Source organism: Dendrobates tinctorius, unplaced genomic scaffold (assembly GCF_039654945.1).
Source record: "Dendrobates tinctorius isolate UK_male_01 unplaced genomic scaffold, ASM3965494v1 ptg000060l, whole genome shotgun sequence".
In the NCBI taxonomy this organism is placed as follows: domain Eukaryota; kingdom Metazoa; phylum Chordata; class Amphibia; order Anura; family Dendrobatidae; genus Dendrobates; species Dendrobates tinctorius.
In genome coordinates this window covers 23,016,925-23,042,500 of record NW_027361728.1, presented here as the reverse complement: position 1 = coordinate 23,042,500, position 25,576 = coordinate 23,016,925, and the positions used below count along the sequence as shown (strand labels likewise).

Sequence of the window (25,576 nt, the reverse complement as noted above, 5' to 3'; positions counted from 1 at the left end):
CAAAATTATTTTGCCTGGTTGAAATGGTACTCCAGAGACATAAAAAATGATTCTAATAGCCATGCCTTTGTGAACAATAAAATTAACAAGAATAGTGGTTTTTAACCCTCACAATACCTGCTGCTCCTCTCTTCTGAGACATCACAGCATGGGTCGGGAGGCATGGCTTGTTCCAGTCTTCTAGTAGCAGCCACCCTCCTGATAATATCTCCTTGTCTGCACTATGTGATGAGGGGCATGGCCTGCTCCCTGTTAGTAGCAGCCAGCCACCTGATAATATCTCCTTGTCTGCAGTCTGAAATGGGGTAGCATGGTGGGAGCGTGGCTTGCCCCCTGCAAGTAACAGTCAGCCCCTGATAATGTCTTCTTCACTGCAGTCTGAGATGTGGGAGTGTGGTGGAGGCATTGTCCCTGCTAATAAAAACTAGCCCCTTGATATTGTCTCCTTCACTGCAGTCTGAGATGATGGGGCATGTTGGGGGCGTGACCTGCCCCTGCAAGTAACAGCCAGCCCCATGATAATGTTGCCTTCACTGCAGTCTGAAATGGAGGATGCATGGTGGAGGTGTGGCCTGCTTCCGCTAGTAGCCCTGCAGTGAAGGAGACATTAACAGAGGGCTGGCTGCTACTAGAATTTTGGAGCAGGCCATGCCCCCTGATCTGTGATGTAATGTCCCAGAAGGGAGGGGGAACAGTGAAGAGCAGCTCCAGTCCCACACTGAACTGAAGGTATTGCGAGAGCTAAAAAGAACAGTAGTCATGCTAACTTTATTATTTATGAAGGCATGGCCATTAGAATTTTTTTTTCAACCCAACCAACCCCTTAAAACCAATCCTATTTTCCTATTTTATTATTTCTTGGTGTCAAAGGCAGTAAAAGAGACAGCTAAATCACCTTATCAGTGATTATACCCTATTAAATGACTCCCCTTATTATTCAAGTATTCTGAGCGCCTACAAATATGACATTTGGGGGTTGGAACTGGATCTAACTGTATGAAGCATTCAGTTTTAGATTTTAATTGTAAGTTAAAAACTAGAACACAGGTTGACACCTTATTGGATTAGTTTTTATATAGAGAAATCATAATTAAAACCCCATGATGAAAAATAGAATTTATTTCCATTATTCATCGCACATTTATATTATACATGCCCTTTCTATAGTCAAAACTTCATTTCAAAGCATTCCTGTTCTAACATGAGAAAACACATCTGAAAATGGATTCATCATGGATAATTTGTCATTGCTTTCACCTCATCCATAATGCCATGACCTGATTACTTTTTCCATCAGAGTCTGCCTCTATTTCAGTACAGTGTACACACACATTCTATAATAAGTCAAAGTTAAAATATTCTAAAATAAAGTTAATTTTGTGGAAATGAATTATCATGCTATGTGTTTAACAAGCGAAAGTGGCATTAATTATCTAGAAAGAAAACATCTGTTGAGATAATTACATGGAATGAAATATTTCTGCTTGGCTTAGGGGATGTCGAGTCTACCAACGAGACATGCAATTACTGACATTTTGTCTTTATTAACCCAAAATATGCTTAGAGTTCTAGAGATCTATAAAAGTATCATACAATGCAAAAGGAAAAAATGGTACAAAGGCCATTTTAATGATTACAAAAAAACCTGAAAATTGTTAAGAAAAGATAAAAAATCCATAACAGTAGCACATACGGTAGTTGTCTTTTTGTTTCTTGTTTTTTCTTGAGTGAACCGTGCTGATCATTCCCAAAAATGTGTTTTAGGTGAACTATTGTCCAAAGGGCTAGAAGGGAACAATAGGAGGCTTAGACTGGAATTTATTACATTTTTCTGGCAGTTTTTGAGCTAAACATGGGATCGAATTCACAAGCGAGAACTCTCAGGCTTTCCTTTAAGGCCCCTTTACATTTAGCGATGCACCAGCGATCCCGACAACGATATGACCCGGTCAGGATCGCTGGTGCATCGCTAAATGGTCGCTAGTGAGCTGTCACACAGGCAGATCTCACAGCAATGCAGCAGCGATCTAGCAGTCTTTACTTACCTTTCAGACGTGGCGATCCTGACGTCCTCCCATCCGCGTCCACGCGTCGCTCGTCGGCGCCAGCAGGAAGCCCAGCAGGAAGCGCCCCACGAGAAATGGAGCTACGTGATCTCGCGCGATCAGCTATGGACAGCGGGGGAGCCGGTCGGAGGTAAGTATCACACATAGCGATATCACTAGCGATATCGCTGCTGCGTCACCAAATCGGTGATGCTTTAGCAATATTGTTAGCGATACCGCTATGTGTAAAACCCCTTTAGGCTGGAGTTCACACATGCAGGTTTTATGGCAGTTTTTAAAGGAAACCTTTTTATAATTGTGCCTACACCAGTAGCATCTTAAAATTCTGTCAGGGGTCCTAGTAACAGAAAACAATCTGTAAACATGTCTTCTCCTGGAGTGATCTTTCATTCCTAATGGCTGATATCTGTGAAATCTGTATTAAATGAAGACACATTTTTCCATTAATAAGACAGGAAATAACATTTTATGGAGGAGGGGGGAGCTGGAGAAAGGCACAGATATTCTGCTGCAAGTTCTCCTGAAATGATAGTTACACTTCAAAGTATAGATTTTAAAAGTTTAACTGCTTTTTTTTTTAGGTGAACTTGCAGTAAGATGTCTATATTTGCCTCTGGGACCATCCCCACCTCCGCCATCCATAGAACTTTATGATCACCAGCTGTCATTTATCTCAGTAATGGAAAAATCTGTATTCACTGAGGACCCTTGAACGCAAAATATTGAAAATAAAAGTCAATCCAGGAGGAGAATGAGTGCAGAGTAAACTGGGGAACAATAAGCACAACAGAGCCTTATCCGGTGATAGGAGGCAAGAAATAGCAAGGAATTGCTAACCTGGCTCAGTTGTGTTACACACAACATAAATGAAGCTTGAGCAAATCAATTTTTGCAGATCTATGGGTTGTAAAACCATAGACAGAATATGTGTTCTTTACGCGCTGCCGATGAAGAGCACAACCACATATTCTTTATACTTCCATCAGGAGCAGATTTCTATGAAATATTACACAGTTGCTTGCTTTCATGTGTGGCATTGATTAAAAATTAAAATGATGGTTTCTCTTTCTACAAATATGCCTCATATCTCTAATCAGATTTAATGAAATATTATATTACATACAGTACTCTAAATTATATCTATATACCCTATACAGTACATTGCTATGTGATGGGAGTATTATATTTATTTTGCTTTGTCAAGATCATGAGTAATGTCATAAGAAATGTTAATTATAAATCACTAAAGCTGTTACAGAAGTCCAACTCCCAGTTTATAAACCATAACTTTGAAAAAAATAGCAAAGCAGCAACACAAAAATCATACTGCAACACTGGAGTAAGATTACAACTCAGAATATTGGACCAATATTATACCAAAGCCAAAGCCAGATTCTGATGTGTTTAGCACACCTGAATTTTAGCATCTGTGTAATGGATGGAATAGCAGGACCCCCACGAATTAAAGTTAAATCACTATAAAATCATATTGAATCCGGCCTAAGGTCTCACGCACACTGCCATATTATGGTCCCTGTATTAAAATATGGCATCCATAGTTTGCAGGGAGTCACTGATGTGCCTTTGCATGCCTCCAATTTCATAGGAAGGTGCATGCAGGTGTTTTCCACATGAAATCTGCCAGGCATGCTACAACGCATCCTGTTTACTGAGGAGTTCTCCCCTAGGAGCAGTATGTTATTGGGAAATATATTACCTTATGAAAGCACCAAACACTGATGAAGAGAGTGCCAAAAGGTTCATAGCACAAAATCATGTGTCCCTATATGCAACAAAGCCATGTGTATTGAAGCCTCAAAAGCACACTGGTAATATGGCTAAAAATGTCTTTATCCTCATCCTATACCAATATTGTGTCCCTCACTTTATGACTTTACCATCCTCTCATTTTAAAATACTATACATAAATAAGCCATGACATTAAAGAACCAATCCAGTGATTTTTTCAAAAATTTCTCCTTTTGCTAACAGTCATATATACACTCACTGGCCACTTTATTAGGTACACCATGCTAGTAAGGGGTTGGACCCCCTTTTGCCTTCAGAACTGCCTCAATTCTTCGTGGCAGAGATTCAACAAGGTGCTGGAAGCATTCCTCAGAGATTTTGGACCATATTGACATGATGGCATCACACAGTTGGCGCAGATTTGTCGGCTGCACATCCCTGATGCGAATCTCCCGTTCCACCACATCCCAAAGATGCTCTATTGGATTGAGATCTGGTGACTGAGGAGGCCATTTGAGTACAGTGAACTCATTGTCATGTTCAAGAAACCAATCTGAGATGATTCGAGCTTTATGACATGGCGCATTATCCTGCTGAAAGTAGCCATCAGATGTTGGGTACATTGTGGTCATAAAGGGATGGACATGGTCAGCAACAATACTCAGGTAGGCTGTGGCGTTGCAACGATGCTCAATTGGTACCAAGGGGCCCAAAGAGTGCCAAGAAAAAATTCCCCACACCATGACACCACCACCACCAGCCTGAACCGTTGATACAAGGCAGGATGGATCCATGCTTTCATGTTGTTTACGCCAAATTCTGACCCTACCATCCGAATGTCGCAGCAGAAATCGAGACTCATCAGACCAGGCAGCGTTTTTCCAATCTTCTACTGTCCAATTTCGATGAGCTTGTGCAAATTGTAGCCTCAGTTTCCTGTTCTTAGCTGAGAGGAGTGGTACCCAGTGTGGTCTTCTGCTGCTGTAGCCCATCTGCCTCAAAGTTCGATGCACTGTGCGTTCAGAGATGCTCTTCTGCCTACCTTGGTTGTAACGGGTGGCAATTTGAGTCACTGTTGCCTTTCTATCAGCTCGAACCAGTCTGCCCATTCTCCTCTGACCTCTGGCATCAACAAGGCATTTCCGGCCACAGAACTGCCGCTCACTGGATTTTTTTTCTTTTTCGGACCATTCTCTGTAAACCCTAGAGATGGTTGTGCGTGAAAATCCCAGTAGATCAGCAGTTTCTGAAATACTCAGACCAGCCCTTCTGGCACCAACAATCATGCCACGTTCAAAGGCACTCAAATCACCTTTCTTCCCCATACTGATGCTCGGTTTGAACTGCAGGAGATTGTCTTGACCATGTCTACATGCCTAAATGCACTGAGTTGCCGCCATGTGATTGGCTGATTAGAAATTAAGTCTTAACACACAGTTGGACAGGTGTACCTAATAAAGTGGCCAGTGAGTGTATATGTCCAATGGGCACAGTAACATACCATTCACTGTTTTTTTGTTTTGAGTCATGCTCTGGAGTCACATGACAGCATTCGTGACCTGTCTAAACAGAGTACCCGATTCATCAAAGCTTTCATGCCAGAATTCTGTCGTAAAAAGCGTTGAAAAGGCGCAGCTTGAGTCTACACTAAAATTTTATGACTTTTGGCATTCTCATACCACTTTTTCCCAGCTCCGAGAATGTGGACGGAGCCAGGGTGGGACAAAGGCAAATTCATGACAAGCTGTGCCCAGGGTTGCCAACTGACCAGAAATTCCTGGACAGTTAAAAATAGGTCACTTTTTTCCACCATCAGAATAAAAAAGTCTTTTGTCTGTGATTTTATTTTAAGCTGAAGACATTTATACAGATTTTTATTACTGAATTTATAAAACACGTACACGAAAAACTGTTACAGGTGTCACAGTTTTCCATCAGTGTGTTATCATCAGTGTGTTATCATCAGTGTTTCATCAGTGTGTCATCCGTTTGTCTATTTTTACCAATTGTGTGTCATCAGTGTTTTTTCTGTAGGAAAGACTGGGGAACAAAAAAGTGCAATAGGGTCTAATCCGATCGATGATCAAAGACAGTAAGGTGAAAGGAGGTGCTCACCCGGTTTGATTGTGTAATACACAACAGTTGATGGGTCTCAGAACTGTCAGCTGCTGCAGCCCCACAGGTTAGAAAGCTGGTAAAGTGCCGAGTATGAATAAGTGGGTCATCTGCTCTGTTGATGTGCTTTAGTATCAATGCGTTTCTAAGTCATCCGACTTCTTCATCAGGAAAAAAACACAAACTCTTTGTGGATAAACTAGATGGGGTGATGCTTTGCTCAATACATTTGACGGGTTCTCCTTGCTAGTATGCATATTGTATACATCACTGCCGTTACGGGCGCAGATGCTGGTGAATCCTTGCAGCACACAGTGCATGGCCTTGGAGGATTCACAAGTCTGCAGTCACACACAGTGACTGCAGACTTCATTCTAGACTGGACAACCATTTTAAGTCATGGACAACTGCTTGTGGTTACTGTTGAATATAAGTCCTGGACAACCCCTTTAATGGTATGATTGTGTATGAGATCTGATATGTGTTTTTATTTTGTATGTAATTCAATCTGATTGTTAAAGCACATTTTACAATAGAACTGATGAAATGCCAATAGTTTACTTAGAAAACTGAAGTACAGAACCTGCAAATATACTATATACATCATACAGATATAGATTTAAATACCTTAACTGCCTTGAAAAACTTCTGTAGATCTGGACAACTCCACTATAACATCTACAATAGATGGCTCATTAAAAAGAACTTCTACAGTTGACTGCTCATTATAAAGAACTAGCTGTAGAGCCCGGCGCTGCCCGGGCATTCTCTCATTTTCCCATCATGACTTCAGGTGAAGACCATTAAAGTGTTGTTACAGTTTGTGAAGATATAATCAGTTATACTTGGAAATAAAGATGTGGTTAAACAAATAGTCCACTTGATATCAGCAGAAAGCTAGAGTTGGCTTGATACATACACACATACATACACTCAGCTTTATATATATATATATAGATGTATCCACACATGAATATTGATATTATTACTATAGCCAATCATTAATATATGGTAGGGAAAAGAAATAAAAGTACTTATCTCCATTGTTTCTGGAAATTAAATTAAGACATAACCAGTCTGACATAAAATTAGTTGTTATCTTAATGATTTTCATTGAACCTGTCGTATATTAGCCTGAGAAAAGAACGTCTTTTGCACTGAATGACCTGAAATGTCTGTATATTACATGGACAGTCTATTGCTTTCTATGGGAATAGTATAATGCTCCATTTAATCTGCCAGGTTCTACACAGATTACTACATCTGATCGCTGGGTATTCCAGCAGTAGGGCACCTTGTGATCTTTTTATTGTCGAAGGTCAGTTCTAACAAAAAGGAATTGCCCACAGTGGACAAAAGCTATAAATTCTGGCAGACCTGAAAGTTATACATCTGAGAGGAGAAGCTAAATGGTTACTAAAGTAAAATCGGTGCATAGAGGGATATACAAACTTGCCTCCAGTTTACACTGCAGTATTCAATATGTATGAATTAATTTACTTTTTGCATTTCCATAAATGTTGCAAAGTATTTACAGGTACATTTTCGTAAGAGTAGTGTATTAGCAGTGTGCATGATATGTGGGTATTACAAGTGTGAAAATGTTACCCTTTCACAAGTACTCATGTTGTTTTTCAATAACGTATATTTGCTATGCATGCTATAAAAAAAACCCACCTCCAATTTATTGCTTTGTAAAGAATCCATACATTTGATAAGCAGCACTTTTTCCGCATGGTATTATGACAAAGTTACTAAATGGATAGATATAGCTATTCTTAAACAATGACATGGTGCAAAAATTTAATGCTTAACACAAAAGCCACTAATTTACATCGTTAAGTGTCAAGTTTGGCCAGGTTCAAATGATTTTTCATCAAAATTGTCATCCATATGGAATCTGTGTATCTGTTTTTTTTTTACCTCCATATGCAATCTCTATGTCCTTTCTTCACAGCTAAATGACAGCCATTTGGCATCCGTTCTTTACATCAACAATTTGATAAATAAAAAAGGACAAATGCAGTTTTCTATGTTATTAATTGTAATGGACCAGTGAAAAACGCATGATGCATGGACAGTAATCCATATGTGATCCATTTTTTGTGCACTCATTGACTTACAATGAGCCTGATATGCAAAAACAGATCAAAGTGGAGCTGTTATTTTTTAAGTGGACCAATGATTTGTATGTAAAAACGTTCAGGTGAACTAACACAATGACTTGCATTGGTCAGCGTGCTGTCCATATGTTTATGGACAGCACATGGACAGATTATTCACTTCTCTGAATGATTCCTTATATTTTTCTGCATTGGGATATCTTTCTGCATCATGATATTATTTTCATGTTATGAATGGTGACACCTGTACTATGACCTATTGTTATGGTAAATTATTATATACTTTCCTTTGATTATCATTTAGAAATTTATATACCTATATATCTTTGATAATTTAGTATTTTTGTATTAGCTATCCATAAAAGCAATACAACAGGGCGTTGTCTCTGATATAGAGGTGTCTTTGTGTTAAACTTTCTTTTTGTTTGTAAAAGTATAGTAAACTGGACATAACTGTGATGAAGGAGCAGCCGCCATCTTGGATATGGGGCATAATGCTCAACTCGTGTCTGAGCTCGGCCTGTCCCAGTGATGCCAGTTTGTCTGATAGCTAACTGCTCCTACCCCCCATGGCCTGTGAGCATATTGAAGAAAGCAGGATTTAGTGCTCCAATGTTGAATAGCAAGGTCTTTTAGTATGATAATGAGATAAGGCCAAAACAAAACTTCAAAGCTTGAGTAGGAGCCACGCCGGCATGGGGCATGAAGGTGCCTGGGGGCATCAATTAGAATATACCTGTCAGCTGGACACAGAAATACACATCCATTGTCTCTCCCAGCCACTCCGACTCCATCCTAGGATCATGGATTATGAGCACACCTTTCGAGTTACAGACTTATAAAAAATATCCGCGTGACCCTGAGGAAATCGCGCATCTGGCAGTGCGACTCCTGAGTCGGTGAGGGCTCTGGAACTTGAGATATAGAGATTAGCCCTCCACAGCAACCCAATGGGGCCATGTTTGCTCTCCACACGACAGGCAAAACAAACCATATTCACTGGTACCTCTCGTGTCCAGATCCGATCATCCTGGAGAAAGTTACCCCCTTTGTCAGATATTGGGAATAAGTTCTGCAGGGAGCTAAAGGGTGGAGATTATTAGCCCATCCTCTGACACAGGGGGGAGGAACCCAGCATGCTTAAGAACTGGGAGCACATGGCAGAGACTCTCTCTCTCAAAGAAAAACCAGATAATGATGATCTAAGAAGGAACTGGGGACAGATTTGCCAAGGGAGCAGCAGCACGTGCTTTGGGGTCTGTCCGGCAACTAAGATTCTTGTACCTGTGGACTGCAGAGCTCCCGGCATCCACATGCAACCTACAAACTGGTAAATTGACCTCCAGCTTAATATCTATAAGTCTTGTACCATTATGGTTATATTTTACTCTGACTGCAAATCCACTGTAATTCCGTTGTATAGCTTACTGTATATTTCTGTAATTATCTAGTGCACCCTTAAGGCAATTAAACCATAAAATTAATCTTGGGCTGATGCTTTTACTCTGATTACGGATCATAGAATACCCAGCGGGTAACAGGACATCCTCCCCGGCGGCCATTTGCTCTAGGTACAGTTCCCTTACTGACCTGAGAGACAAAGGGGGCACCAGAGAGCTGTGCCTGTGTAGTTACATCACATTGGTGATGTGGGAGGAACCGGTCTTCCTTCACAATAACTAATGAAGGAAGAATTCAGCAGAATCCATAATTTACGACTTTGTTATTCCGAACTTTCATTACCTATGGAAAAAAGATACATATTAAGCCACTCTCCTTTACTCTGTGTATGTAACAAAAACTTGTGACTGGGCATCTGAGATTCAGACAAGCTTGATACACTGAGAAACGCTGGTTGTGTACCCTTGCCTCCAATCAATCAACGCCCTGATTGATCAAGAGGGGCAAACATGTGAAACCTTTGAATTTCTCCTAAAGCTTTTGCTACAGAGGGGTTTCCACTTCATACATGGTGCCTGAAATCCACAATGAGCTCTCTCAGAACTACTGAATAAAACTGCTGTGAGTAACCCATTGTGTCATTAATAATTCAGTGTTGCCTAGAGGGCTCCAGATGGGGGTAATTATCTTATTAGGACCACCAATTTCTGTTTAACCTTTGCCAATGTTTGATATTTGTATCTATAATTTATGGTCTATTAAATGTTTCAATGTGTCTTTAGATAAATAACTGACGATTAAATGATGGTTGAATGAACATTGAATCAAGTAACAAGTAGCCAACCTTGCCCAACAATTATGGTCAGGTGTCTATGTAGTTCTACCTGTATATTTCAGGAGTTGGAGATTTGCTATTTTTTGTCCTTGTTGTCTATGTAACTGTAATGTCTGAAATGATGTTGTAAACTATAAGGATCCCTGATTGCGGGACTAAAAGATTTTTCAGTGACCAATAAGGGACTATGATCTCTGATTGATAAGAGATCCCATTAGGGTCACGTCACACACACTGATCTCGCTAGTGAGATCGCTGATTTTGTGACACATCAGCCATCTTGCCAGCGAGATCGCTGTGTGTGACGGGGATCAGCGACTGACCCCCCTGCCGGTTATCGCTGATCGTGCTCGAGCAGCCTGGGCCTCTTTTCGATCGCTGGTCTCCCACTGGCTAGCGCGCATCACTGCATGTGGCAGCGAGAGACCTGCGATCAGTGACGCTGGTTTCTAATGTAAGCGTCGGGTATCCAGGAGCCGCGACTCCTGAATACCCGCTGTTTACCTTGGAAACCAGCGATCAGCCTAATGATGTCCCAGCGATCCCATCCATGTCGGATCGTTGGTGGGATCGCTGGGACATCGTTATGTGTGACGAGGGCTTTAGGAATGTTAATTCACATGTGGTGAAGAGAAAAATTGATCCTTAACAGGATCAGGGAAATGTGACTGTTCATAACAGAGGAATCCGTCACAGTAATGTAGTATTCTGAGGGAATTAAATATCTCCTGTAAATTGATAAGGGCACTCTCTCTTGAAAGAGGAGCTGAATGCAGCCTTAGCTCAAATACAGCAGTAGTATTTAAGCCAGTGATTGTGGAGTGTGGATTGAGTTGTTAAATCAGAATCATTGCCCTTAGTGTCTGTGCTCTGTTTTGTGTGAACTGAAGAGAGGAAAAATCATAGTAGTTGAAGTTCTGGTCAGCCTGTATACCCAGACCAGAAAATATACAATATAAGAAGTAAAAATGATAGAAGATTTATTTGTCATGATGTGCCTTTACAAGTTGTTGAAGGGACACTTTTGAACTGGCTAGTAAATATGCAACATTACGCCCCAACCTTGGTGACATCCTTCTTTTGTCCAGGAACTGACTCAATTGAAGGAGAAATTGCAGAGGCAGCTTTCACAATAATTTGGTAAAAATATGGGTTATACAATGGGTTGTCGAACACATCCTTGGATACAAGATAGATTACATGAGAGAATGTTGGGGGACTTTCCTTATGTCAACGTTTCCTGGTTCAAGAGTTGAAGTTCTCAAGATAATTTGGGCTGAATCCATAGAATTTTTGGGTGGTTACGCTATGTTATTATAATTTTATTTTGGAAACAACAAAATGTCCTTGACAATTTCTGGGAATTAAAGACCATCAGGCCATAAAAATATCCACACGTAGACAGATGACAACTGAGAATGTAGGTCATTCTTCCATAATACTGTTTTCTTGCATGTTATTCAGATTAGGAAATAGAAATTAACCATTTCTTTCACAGGTTTATGTGACAGAAAATACCCAAAAGTGACACTATTCTAAAAACTGCACCCCTCAAAGCCACATTCAAGAAGTTTATTAACCCTTCAGGTGTTTTACAGGAATTAATGGATTGTGGATGGAAAAAATTTCCCTTTTTTTCACAAAAATTTTACTTTAGACTCAATTTTATTTATTTTTGTTTGGCGAGATGTTCTTTTCCTGAAATTCTGGGCCCTTTTTTCTCCACACATAGCTTTGATCATTGTGGCCAAAGAGCTCTATTTTAACCTCATAGATCCACAAGAATTGTTTCCAAAATGCATCAGACTTATTCAGATTTTTTTTAAAACTTCTGAATTTTATGGTGAGGATGCAGAAGAGGTTTTATTCTGATGACTTTTCCATGAAGCCAATAATTGTACAGGTGTCTCTGAACAGTAGAACAATGTACCACAAATCTAGAGTCTGCTAAATCTTTCTGAAGGTCTTTTGCAGGCAAGCAGAGGTTCTGATTTCCCTCTCTAGCAATCCTTGTATCAGCTCTCACTGAAACTTTGTTTGGTCTTCCAAACTTTATCTTGACCTCCACTGTTCCTGTTAACTGCAATTTCTTAATTACATTTTGATCTGAGAAAAGAGCAACTTGAAAATTACAGGCCTCTCTCATCTTTTTTAAGTGGGAGGATTGGCACTATTGGTGGCTGACTAAATACTATTTTTCCCCACTGTACATGCCACTGTAATATTATCCATTTTCTAAAATGATTTGGTGCTTCATTGTTGAGAGACTATAATTTAAATGTCCATACACACAGAGGTTATGGTCAAGGGAGCAAAACAGCACAAATGCAAAATGAGAACATTTATGGCTTATTAGGCTTAAAAAGATGAAAGATGCCTGCAAGAAACCTTTTTTACATTAAAACCAGTGCCTACAAAATCATTATACACAGCTGACTGCATTGCTCCAGTTTCCTTTTGCAAGTAGCAAGGGATTTAAAAGTATGCAGACCTACAAAGAATAAAGTATAAATGTTCTTTAGTACATATTTCAAATGTAAAACCATATATAGTCATTATTGAAAACACTACTTGGCATATATAAAAAGGGTCATCCCAGTACAGTACAGATCAGTGCTCCTACAGATATATATATATATATATATATGCTTAGTGGTTAACTGAAGCCATTTATTGTCAAACTACTGTGTTTTCTTTTTAAATCATAATGACAACCCAAAACATCAAAATCACACTGATCAAAAGTTCCCATATCCCCTTTCTTAATACCGTGCATTGCCCCCTATAACATCAATGACAGCTTAAAGTCTTTTGTGGTAGTTGTGGATGAGGTTCTATATTTTCTCAGATGTAAAGCTGCCCACTCTTCTTGGAAAAAAAGCCCCCAGTTCCTGTAAATTCCTGGGCTGCCTAGCATGAACTGTGCGCTTGAGATCTCCCCAGAGTGGCTCAATGATATTGAGGTCAGGAGACTGAGCTGGCCACTCCAAAACCTTCACTTTGTTCTGCTGTGTCCAATGACAAGTCGACTTGGCCTTGCGTTTTGTATCATTGTCATGTTGGTATGTCCCATGCGCAGCTTCTGGGCTGAGGATTGCAAATTTGCCTCTAGTATTTGCTGATAACGTGCTGCATTAATCTTTCCTTCAACTTTGACCAAGTTTCCTGTGCCTTTGTAGCTCACACATCCTAAAACATCAGCGATCCACCTCCATGCTTTACAGTAGGAATGGTGTTCCTTTCATCATAGGCCTTGTTGACCGCTTTCCAAATGTAACATTTATGGTTGTGGCCAAAAAGTTCAATTTTGGTCTCATCTCTCCAAATTAAATTGTTCCAGAAGTTTTAAGGCTTATCTCTGTGCTGTTTTGTGAGATACTTTGTGGCATTTGCGCAGAAATGGCTTTCTTCTGGTGACTCGACCATGCAGCCCATTTTTCTTCAAGTGCCTCCTTATTGTGCATCTTGAAACAACCACACCGCTAATTTTCAGAGAGTCCAGTATTTCAGCTGATTATATTTGTGGGTTTTTCTTTACATCCCAAACAATTTTCCTGACAGTTATGGATGAAATTTTTGTTGATCAAGCTGACTGTGGTTTTGTTTTTACAGAGCCCCTGATTTTCCATGTGATAATCACAGTTTGAACACTGCTGAGTGGCATTATCAATTCCTTGGATATCTTTTTGCATCCCTTTCCTGTTTCATACAGTTCAACTACCTTTTCCCATAAATCCATTGACAATTCTTTTGCTTTCCCCATGACTCACAATCCAGAAATGCCAGTGGCTGGATGAAGGATGAAAGGTGCAAGAGTCTGTCTCGGTCCCAGAAACTCACTCAGCTTTTATGCACATACTGATTACAAGCAAACAGGCAACTGGTGAGGATGTTACCTTTAGTAGCCATTCAAACCCATTGTGCATATTATCAGGCCAAAATCACCAGGGTATGTAAACTTTTGATCAGGGTCAGTTGGATATTTTGGGTTGTCATTATGATTTAAAAAGAGAAAACACAGTAGTTTGACAATAAATGGCTTCACCCAGCCACTAACCATGAGTGAAGAAAAAGTTTTGGTGTTATCATTCCTATTCTCTGAAAAGAGACCAAGAAAGCAAAAATTCTGCTGGGGTATGTAAACTTTTGAGCACAACTGTATACTATATACTATAACTCATATATATACAGTATATATATGATATATATGCACACAGTATGTATATACAGCTACGTAGACAGGGATTTTCTTTAGTTTGGATTATAGCCAAGCAGCTTCTGTCTAAACAATTTATATTTCTCCAGCTTGTTTTCTAAATTATCTGTATGTAGCAATTATAGAATAAAAAAATGTAAATAGGAAGAAACACTGGCAAAGACATAAACAATTTGACAAATTATTGGCAGATATGACTGAACAATTGCCAGAAACAGTAGAAAACTGATGCTATACCGCAATCCAAAATGGTTAAATTGTCATTGTGGCTTTCTATGTGCCAATTTACTGTTTCAGTAATATGAAAAAGAGGTTGATTGAATATCAGAGTGAATGCACACTTGTGATAGAGTTAAGGGTTTTACACATAGCGATATCACTAGCGATATCGCTATAATGTCACCGATTTTGTGACATTATAGAGATATTGCTAGCGATATCGCTATGTGTGATACTTACCTCCAACCGGCTCCCCCGCTGGTTATCGCTGATCGCGCGAGAATGTCCGGCTCCATTTCTCGTCGTCAGCTTCCTGCTGTGACGACGAGCGACGCGTGGAGGCGGGCGGGAGGACGTCAGGATCGCTGTGTGTGAAAGGTGAGTATCGTGCGCTGCGTCGCTGCTGCATCGCTGTGAGATCTTTCTGTGTGAAAGCTCACTAGCGATCATTTAGCGATGCACCAGCGATCCTGACCGGGTCGGATCGCTGGTCGGATCGCTGGTGCATCGCTAAATGTAAAAGGGCCTTTAGTATAAAATTCTGATCTACATGAGAAAAATTTACTGAATCCAGTGATTGGCTGCAGTGGTCACATCATTTTGTCATGATGTCACTGCTGCTTCGTTATCAAGACTGGTGTTGGAGATCCAGTGCTGGGGCAGTATGGGAAAGTAAAGGTAGCTTTCTTATAATTACAAAGAGCATATATGTAGACTAATAAAAAGTTAAACGTGAAAATCTCCTTTAAATACAATGTTTTAAAGTGTTTCTATTGCGTTATTTCTGTGCCTTGTGTATAGATATGGAATTCTTCAGATTTTGTATTAGTCAATGCCTGATGAAGAGACCTGAGTTGTCTCGAAAGCTTGTAACTTGTTACCATCTTTTCAGTTAGCCATTAAAAGGTATCAACCACCGAGGACTCTCAAATCTAAATGTTTTAAAGTGTAATTTAATGAAAAAATATTTTTATCATTGATAATTATCATTGATATTAAACATTCCTTTAACTCCATAATGACCTGTGATATCCATTTTCACCATAGGTTGCTACGGGTTGTATGAAGCCAGCACACATGGCTGTGTTACATAGCAGGTATGTGGTTCTAACTGCAGTAACCGGAGCTGGCTCTGGTTGCTGCCAAAAAAGAAGCCCTCATCTAGCTCTATAGATTGAGAAATAAAAAAGTTACAGGTGTCAGAAAATGGAGGCCCAAACATTTTTTAGAAGGTTCTAATTTTTTTTTAGCCATTAAAATCCCCCAAAAAACCTTATAAGTTTTTTATTGCCATAATAGTGACCTGAACAATTATATTACCAGATCATTTATACCACCTAATGAATTTTGTAAAGACAAAACTCAAAAAGTTATGTTGGATTTTTTTAACTATTTCACCCAACTTAGAATTGTTCTCCGATTTTTCATTACATTACGCAGTATAGTAAGATGATTGATGTTATTCAAGAATACAACTCTTTCCATGAAGGCAAGCCCTCATATGGAAATGTTGAAGGAGATATAAAAAAGTTATGGATCTTAGACCCGTTGAGGAATCCAGATAGTACTAGCGATATGTGCATAGTAAAAAAAAATTAAATCGCAAAGATAAAAAAAAATGCCCGGCTCCTTAAAGAATTAAAATGTCCTCATCTTCTTTTGGTAAATATAGAGATCCAACCTTAATATGAATAAATGTGGACTATGGTAATGATCTGTCAGTTATTGTGACGTTCTTATACAAGGATGCGATTTTTACTGGAGTTTTATTATGGTGGATGGAAACATAATTAGAAGCATTGCACAAGAGTGATTACGGCTGAATCGTTCCCTGTTTGATTCTGATCAAAAGTGAAGCATGAAACATCAGAGATAAAACTGCATAAACTTCAGGATAAAATAAACAAAATGCTAATCACCGCTTATCTTTGATCAAGATTGTTTTTCATGTTACAGTGACAGAATTAGCCCACATATACCTTACTTTATTTTTAGGCTTGAATCAGAATATTAATGAACACGGTTTAAGGCGTTAACCCAGTAGCAGATCTAGATTTGGAAAAACATTTCCGACTTCTGACCTAAATTTAGAAATGACAATGGTAAGAAATGCAAACCAATGATTACAATCTTACAGCAGTTAAGTTTTATATAAATTAAAAAGCGTGTAAAAAGTGCTTTGTAATGGATTCCATTATATTTTTCCCACAACAGTTAATGGTTAGGGGTTAGAGGAGTTAAGGTACTGGCACACTTAGCGATGTACCAGCGATCCCGACCAACGATATGACGCAGTCAGGATCGCTGGTACATCACTAAGTGGTCGCTAGTCAGCTGCCATACAGGCAGATCTCACCAGCGACATAGCAGCGGTCGGGGGTCGCTACTTACCTGTCAGACGAGGCGATCCTGATGTCCTCCCGCCCGCGTCCACGCGTCGCTCGTCTCCACAGCAGGAAGCCACAGCAGGAAGCAGACGACGAGAAACGGTCCAGGATGTTCTCGCACGATCAGCGATAACCAGCGGGGGAGCGGTCGGAGGAAAGTATCAGACATAGCAAAAACCAGTGACGTTATAGCGATATTGCTAGTCATATCGCTTAGTGTGACAGGCCCTTAAGGCCCAGGGCATTTACACTGGAAGATTGTCAGTCATGAACGTTCTTAAAAATACTCTTTATACACTAATCTTTCTGTGTAAACAGGCTGCCGGTCGACCGGGGAATGCGCAATATACTCACTCATCAGGTGAAAAATTCTTTTGCGCAGAACAAAAGATCGTTGTTCTCGGTGGTGTATCGCCCTGTGTAAACAGGACTCGCACTGTCGAGAAAAATGGCAACCTATAAGCACAGAGAGATCTATTACAGATCACTCAGTGTGCATCACTTACTTTGTTTGGCCTGCCTGTGTAAACAGGGCATTAAACTAGTGCAGATTACTATTACTGGTAGCAAAAATTAAGTTGGTGTAGACAGACCCATAGTGATCATTTGATCGCCCATACAGCTTGCTTACAAAAGGGAGTATTTCTCATGAGATAACCATCTAAATGTCAAAAGGGAAGATAGTTACCACTTTTTTTTCCATACGATTCCTTTGCTGCCAGCACCAGAGCCTGCCACCATGTTTGCTTATTTTTACACAAAGGACATATAAAGTTGCTAGGCAGTACAAAAAAGTCACCAAGGCACAGAAAGGGGATTCTGGCACTGATATGTGGCCAAATGTTTCTGAACTTTAATGGTAAGTGTACAGAATTACAAGTTTTACCCAGATGGATCATAAGATCGTGATATCAGGTTGGAATCCTTTGACTCCTTAACGATAATTGTAGACTACTAACTTCTTTAACACAGATGATTTCAGGTATAACACAATAGGTCATTTAACCAATGGTTCTTATGTCTGCCAACAATTACAATGTAATAGAGAGCCTTTTGTTTTTATCAAGACTTCACTCAAAATAAGGAGCTATCCATTATTACTGTCTTTAATGAGCTCTTACTGCATGGACTGTAATGTATTGAGGATCATCTCCTGGCAACTCGTTGCTCATTAAATAATAATTACTTAAAATAGAAATTTACTGCTACTTTATTATGGTATCACCTAACACTTACAATGCATACTAAGCTGCATAAAGTAGTTGGGAAGGTTTATTAACTGGAGACTGAATCTCAAGACAACTGTTTCATATAAAGTGAGACATCAGGACAGAAAAACAAACAGCTAAACATATGATAAAAATGCAAGCTTAGAAAAACAAAGAGAAATTTCTAGAAAAATATTAAGCATTGGAGGTTGGGAAATGAAAAATAAAAATATCTAAATTATGTTGAAAATACAATCCCAAATGAATCACTGAACCCATAACGAAAAAAGGTCATAATATCACCATGTAGCATGAAATAGGAAATGCATAAATTACATCCCTTTTTATTCATATCTTCAATTTTGTCTAGACTTTAGGCAACCCTGCCAGAGATGGATTCACAGCTACACTACTCAGTACTGCACTTTAATTTCCTCCCTGTCTCTCCTGCTTCTGTGCGTTTTAGTGTATGGAGACATTACAGCAGCTAGTCTCCCCTACTTTCTCTGAGTCAATTTCAAATTAGGGATTGAACCTGCAGATGGGAAAACTTGTGAGCCATTCAGGATAGACGTCATATAATGGACAGAAATAATGTTAGCCCTCATGTGCACACATATTGCAGTTTATTTTGAAAAGTTACTTGAATGTATGGTTTCTCTTTAAAAGAAGTGTCAATATGTAAAGCTGATTTTTTGTGTTTGTATATGTTTGTTATATGACTGCATTGTAAGCTGAAAGTTGCTAATATGTAAAGTCGATGGAATTCACCAGGAAAAAGTAAAAAATATTGGGCTGCTATAAAATTGTTTAAAGAGTAACCGTTGTTTTAATTTTTATTTCACAAATCAATAGGTTACATGAAAATAATAAATTTTGTAACATATTTTATCGTAAAACTTAATTCTTTGCCAAAATTAATCAGTCATTATAATTGCCAAAATTCTCAATTCTGAGGTAAAACCTGTTAAATCACATCAATCTACGACAGTGGCATTTAACATGCGCCGACAGGGTGGCGCATCATTCCGCCCTCCCATCGGCGAGCTTGAAACAATTTTTTTTACCTCTTAAATAGAAAAATATGTAGATATTTGGAAACTGCACAAATGTACTAATCTAGAGAATTATATTGCCATGTCAGATTTAGTATTTAGTATTTAGTGAACATTGTAAATAAAAAAAAAACTATTGTGGAATTGCACTTTTTGCAATTTCAACACACTTGGAATTATTTTCCCATTTTCCAGTACACGATATGGCAGAATGAATGGTGTCATTCAAAAGTACAACTTGTCCTGCAAAATAAAAGCCTTCATATGCCTATATTGTCACAAATAAGTAAAAAAGTTATGACTCTTGGAAGGAGGGGAGGAAATAATGAAAATGAAAATTCACCATGTCAAGAAGGGGTTAATATCCACTAACATCTATATATATATAAAAGTGTATGTGTGTCAGCCACGCCCACTCCACATAGCCCCACCCAATCACTAAGCATCTTTCATTTCACCAGAGCTGTTTAAAAGAAGCTGAGCTGTGATTGGTTGCTATGAGCAACAGTTTTCCCACGCCACAACACCTCAGCAGACACTGACCGGGTGGGAGAAACCTAGCATCCCAGCCATTGTCTGCCCCCCGGAAAGGAGCATAGCGCACATGATAGAAATGAATCACCCACTCCCGTGCCTATATATCAACACACATCCTCCATCCCATAGTCCCATAGGCACATCTTCTTGACACAGCATCTTTCATTTCACCAGAGCTGTTTAAAAGATGAAAGCTGATCTGTGATTGGTTGCTATGAGCAACAGTCCCATAGCAACCAATCACTAAGCATCTATCATTTCACCAGAGCTGTTTAAAAGATGAAAGCTGAGCTGTGATTGGTTGCTATGAGCAACAGTTTTCTTTGTAGACAGTTGTGGTAACTGAGGCCTATTATTCTTATCATTTTTGCGGTGTTATCGTCTTTCTGTAAAGCTGGATATAACACAATTTATTACTGTGCTGACACAGAACACCCTCTGACACAGACTGCAGGGGGAGCCCAGTATCACACAGGATAGGATTAGATACACGGCTCAGCAGATAGGTTCACACAGGATAGAATTAGATACACGGCTCAACAGACTGTATCACACAGGATAGAATTAGATACACAGCCCAGTATCACACAGGATAGGATTAGATACACAGCCCAGTATCACACAGGAAAGGATTAGATACACCGCTCAGCAGTCAGTAACACAGGATAGGATTAGATACATGGCTCAGCAGACTGTATCACACAGGATAGGATTAGATACACAGCTCAGGAGTCAGTAACACAGGATAGGATTAGATAAACGACTCAGAAGACAGTATCACACAGTATAGGATTAGATACACGGCTCAGCAGACAGTATCACACAGGATAGGATTAGATACACGGCTCAGCAGACAGTATCACACAGGATAGTATTAGATAAATGGCTCAGCAGACTGTATCACACAGGATAGAATTAGATACATGGCTCAGCAGACAGTAACACACAGGATAGGATTAGATACATGGCTCAGCAGATTGTATCACACAGGATAGGATAAGATACACAGGTCAGCAGTCAGTATCACACAGGATAGGATTAGACACACGTCTCAGCAGACAGTATCACACAGGAGAGGATTAGATAGACGGCTCAGCAGTCAGTATCACACAGGATAGGATTAGATACATAACTCAGCAAACAGAATCACACAGGATAGAATTAGATACATGGCTCAGCAGACAATAACACACAGGATAGGATTAGATACATGGCTCAGCAGACTGTATCACACAGGATAGGATTAGGTACACAGGTCAGCAGACTGTATCACACAGGATGGGATTAGATACATGGCTCAGCAGACAGTAACACACAGGATAGGATTAGATACATGGCTCAGCAGACAGTATCACACAGGACAGAATTAGATACACAGCTCAGCAGACAGTATCACACAGGAATGGATTAGATACACGGCTCAGCACACAGTATCACACAGGAGAGGATTAGATACATAGCTCAGCACACAGTATCACATAGGATAGGATTAGATACACGGCTCAGCAGTCAGTATCACTCAGGACAGGATTAGATACACGGCTCAGCAGACAGTATCACACAGGATAGGATTAGATACACAGCTCAGCAGACAGTATCACTCAGGACAGGAATAGATACACAGCTCAGCAGACAGTATCACACAGGATAGGATAAGATACATAGCTCAGCAGACAGTATCACACAGGATAGGATTAGATACATGGCTCAGCAGACAATAACACACAGGATAGGATTAGATACATGGCTCAGCAGACTATATCACACGGGATGGGATTAGATACATGGCTCAGCAGACAGTAACACACAGGATAGGATTAGATACATGGCTCAGCAGACAGTATCACACAGGACAGAATTAGATACACAGCTCAGCAGACAGTATCACAACAGGAAAGGATTAGATACACGGCTTAGCACACAGTATCAAACAGGAGAGGATTAGATACATAGCTCAGCACACAGTATCACATAGGATAGGATTAGATATATGGCTCAGCAGACAGTATCACAAAGGACAGGAATAGATACACAGCTCAGCAGACAGTATCACACAGGATAGGATTAGACACATGGCTCAGCAGTCAGTATCACACAGGATAGGATTAGATACACAGCTCAGCAGACAGTATCACACAGGACAAAATTAGATACACAGCTTAGCAGATGGTATCACGCAGGATAGGATTAGATACACAGCTCAGCAGGATGTGCCAAAGGAGAGGACATTTTCATGTCAAGTATTTCACTCATTCCATCTGATTTGCCTTTTGATTTTAAACGCCTCCAGATTCCACTTCGACTGCTATTTGCAATGTCCATTAACAATGCTCAGGGACAGTCCCTGAAAGTAGTAGGGATCGATTTGAAATCTCCATGCTTTTCTCATGGTCAACTTTATATGGTCTGTTCAAGAGTTGCAACTGCCAAAAATCTGTTCATCTTTGCACCGAAAAGAAAAATCAAAAATGTTGTTTATCAAAAGGCTCTTGAATGAGTAGAAAATAAAATACTATCAATACTTGGGTAATCATTTAGTTAAGTTGTGTTGCAAATCTGTAGTGTTGAATATATGATGTGAAATGTTTTTATATCCAATATAATCATTATAATTTGTTATAACTAACTACAGTTAGTTAGTATGCCCAGGCAACGCCGGGCTCTTCAGCTAGTTTATATATATATATATATATATATATATATATATATATATATATAAATGTGAACATGTTTAGGGGGCGGTGGGTGTATTTCATGCCCTGTAAGGTAAGATGTCCGGCTGACCGTTGCTCCTCAGTACCTCTTCTTTAACAAAAACCGACCACATCTCATTCCTTGAGGGTCAGCCCCCATATTTCTTCCCTCACTTTCTACTAACACTAAACAAAATCGCTTGCAGTCCTAGAACTTTTCCTTAATTAGTTCAGGTCATGCTATCTTTGTGTCTGATAAGAAACAGTGAAAAGACAACTATCATTTTAGAGGAAAATATAAAACATTAGCTGAGCTGCAATTGGTTGCTAGGATAGGACACAAAACAGTTTTAGTTGATTTCATAAATCTTCCATGGTATCTTCTGTTACATATTCCATACTAAGGACCTGGGGGCACTAATTACGTGTGAAATGAAGGTGATTCTGGCACCTAAATAGGAAAGGGTTCTTTACAGTTAGAGCAGTAAGACTGTGGAATGCCTGATCACAAGAGGTAGTAATGGAAGACACTATAACAGCTTTTAAAAAAGGGCTGGACGATTTCCTCAACACAAATATTACTGTGGGTCATATAAAAATGAATAATAATAATAAGTACAGACAGGGACTCAGCGACACCCAGTACCACACTAAGTGAGGCTGGTAAAGAGTGAAGACACTAATAGGAATATGATAAAGTAGTCAAAATGCATCAACTAATCAAAACAGGTTCATATATTCAAAGCTGTATAATATAAAGTGCAAAAATAGTGCCAATCTTCTAAAAGTGAGTACATATGATATTTGACAAAGTGTTGCCAGAATTAAAAAAATAGTAGTCTATAATATCCTTTAGACAGTGCAATTAAACCATATAGATGTAAGAATAACAGATCTAAGAGCCCATGTTAGAGTGGTGATGCAATATGATTACCAGACAGTAATGCCACTATAGTGAGCACAGCCTAATATATTCAAAATCAAATAGTGCCGCAGACCAACCTTATCACAGAATGTGGACAGGGAGACCCCAACGTGCGTTTCGCATTCGTGCTTCCTCGGGGGGCACTCTTATATCTGTTATTCTTACATCTATATGGTTTATTTGCACTGTCTAAGGCTAGTTTCACACTAGCGTTTTTTTGCGCTGCGTTTGGAGCGCACATCAAACGCATACAAAAACCTCTTTCAAACGCTTGTAAATGCAGCATTTTTTTGGAGCATAATCATGCACTGAAAGCCAAAAAACGCAGCGATTATATGCGTTTGTAAGCGTTTTGCATGCGTTTGCGTGATTATTGCGCATAATGTCACAAAATCATTGACCAATATGCTCCACCAATTGGACAGCAGTGGGTGTGTGTTAATGGAATTCCTTATCTAGACCCAGTTGCTAGCAGTTTTTGATGAAGACATGGATCTGCGCTGGAAGAGCTTTCACTTCAACTTGGATCTGGACATTAGGATGGCTCAAGCTTACGCAGTTGCTTGCCATGAATAAAGAGAGAGAGAGATGTGGATTCATCCTATTGTTGAACTCCGGGACAACCGTGGAGCATACCACACCCTCTACAGTGAGCTACATGCAAACCTGGATAAATTTACGGATTACACACGGAACTCCCAACAAGGCTTCATGTATTTACTTGGTGGTGTACAAGATGTCATCCGTAGACTGGACACACAGCTCCGTCATGCGATTCCTCCCGAGGCGGCTCCTGGTCACTTTACGGTACGTAACCACTGACTGCATGATAGTATTGGTTCTTTGATGTAGCAGTATATTATGGCAGAATTCTTGATCTGCCGTGTACTTAACAAAGTATGCTGCATTGGTTTGAGGCCTTTTTTTTTTTTTTTTTTAAAGAAAATGATGCATATTTATTTATTGATGTGCCCTTTTTTTTTTTCTTTAATGTGTTAAAAATCCCTATACACAAATATAAATTCTTGTTGTTTCTTTGTGTCCCAGATTCCTGGCTACTGGAGAGACCCTCTTTTCTCTGCACTTCCAGTTCCGTCTTGGAATATCCACCTTGTCTGGGATAGTTGCAGACACCTGCCGGGCTTTGTGGGACGTTCTCTGTCCAGAATTTATGCCGCTGCCCACCGTGGAAAAGTGGCTTGAAAATGCAGAAAGATTCTAGACTGTCTGCAATTTCCCTAATTGTTTGGGTGCGGTGGATGGGAAACACATCAGGATTAAAAAACCCAAGAGAACTGGATCAGAGTACTACAACTATAAAAAGTACTTCTCTACAGTACTAATGGCCATTTCTGATGCAGACTGTAAGTTTGTTGCAGTGGACATTGGTGCATTTGGGCGTGGAAATGACTCCCAGGCTTTTAAGAACTCAGACATGGGACGGAGGTTGTACGGCAACCATTTCAATTTCCCCATGCCATGGGCTCTTCCCAACACCGAAAGTCCGCCACAGCCCTTTCTAATGGTTGGGATGAGGCATTCCAGATGTGTCAACACCTGCTCAAACCATACTCCAGTCGGGACTTGGACCACACTAAAAGAATTTTTAATTACAGGTTGACCAGGGCCAGAAGAACTGTAGAGTGTGCCTTTGGTATACTAGTATCCAGATGGCGAATTCTCTCCACAGCCATTAATCTTAAACTAGAAACTGTGGATGAGGTGGTGAAGGCCTGTGTTGTTCTACACAATTTTGTGATGGATAGGGAGCACCCTAGTTTTGAACTAGATGATTCCTCTGGTAACCCCTTGCCTGAATTTAATCAGCACCCTCTACGGTCATCTGTTGAAGTAGGGCAAATGAGGGACCAATTTGTGACCTACTTCACCTCTGATGTTGGACGGGTGGCATGGCAAGAGCAAATGGTGTAACCTAATTTTTATGTGTTGTGTATGTTAATAAAAAGCCTGTGTTGTATGTTGTATGTTGTATGTTGTATGGTTTTTTCTTCAAAGTATGATACAACGCCAGGTTCATGACCATATG

At 39.7% G+C, this 25,576-nt stretch overlaps 1 protein-coding gene across 4 annotated transcripts in view; it reads right to left on the bottom strand.

The window, feature by feature from the left end:
• Positions 1–25,576, bottom strand: part of PEX5L (peroxisomal biogenesis factor 5 like) — a 509,080-nt gene that overhangs the window by 402,053 nt on the left and 81,451 nt on the right. The window lies entirely within an intron of this gene.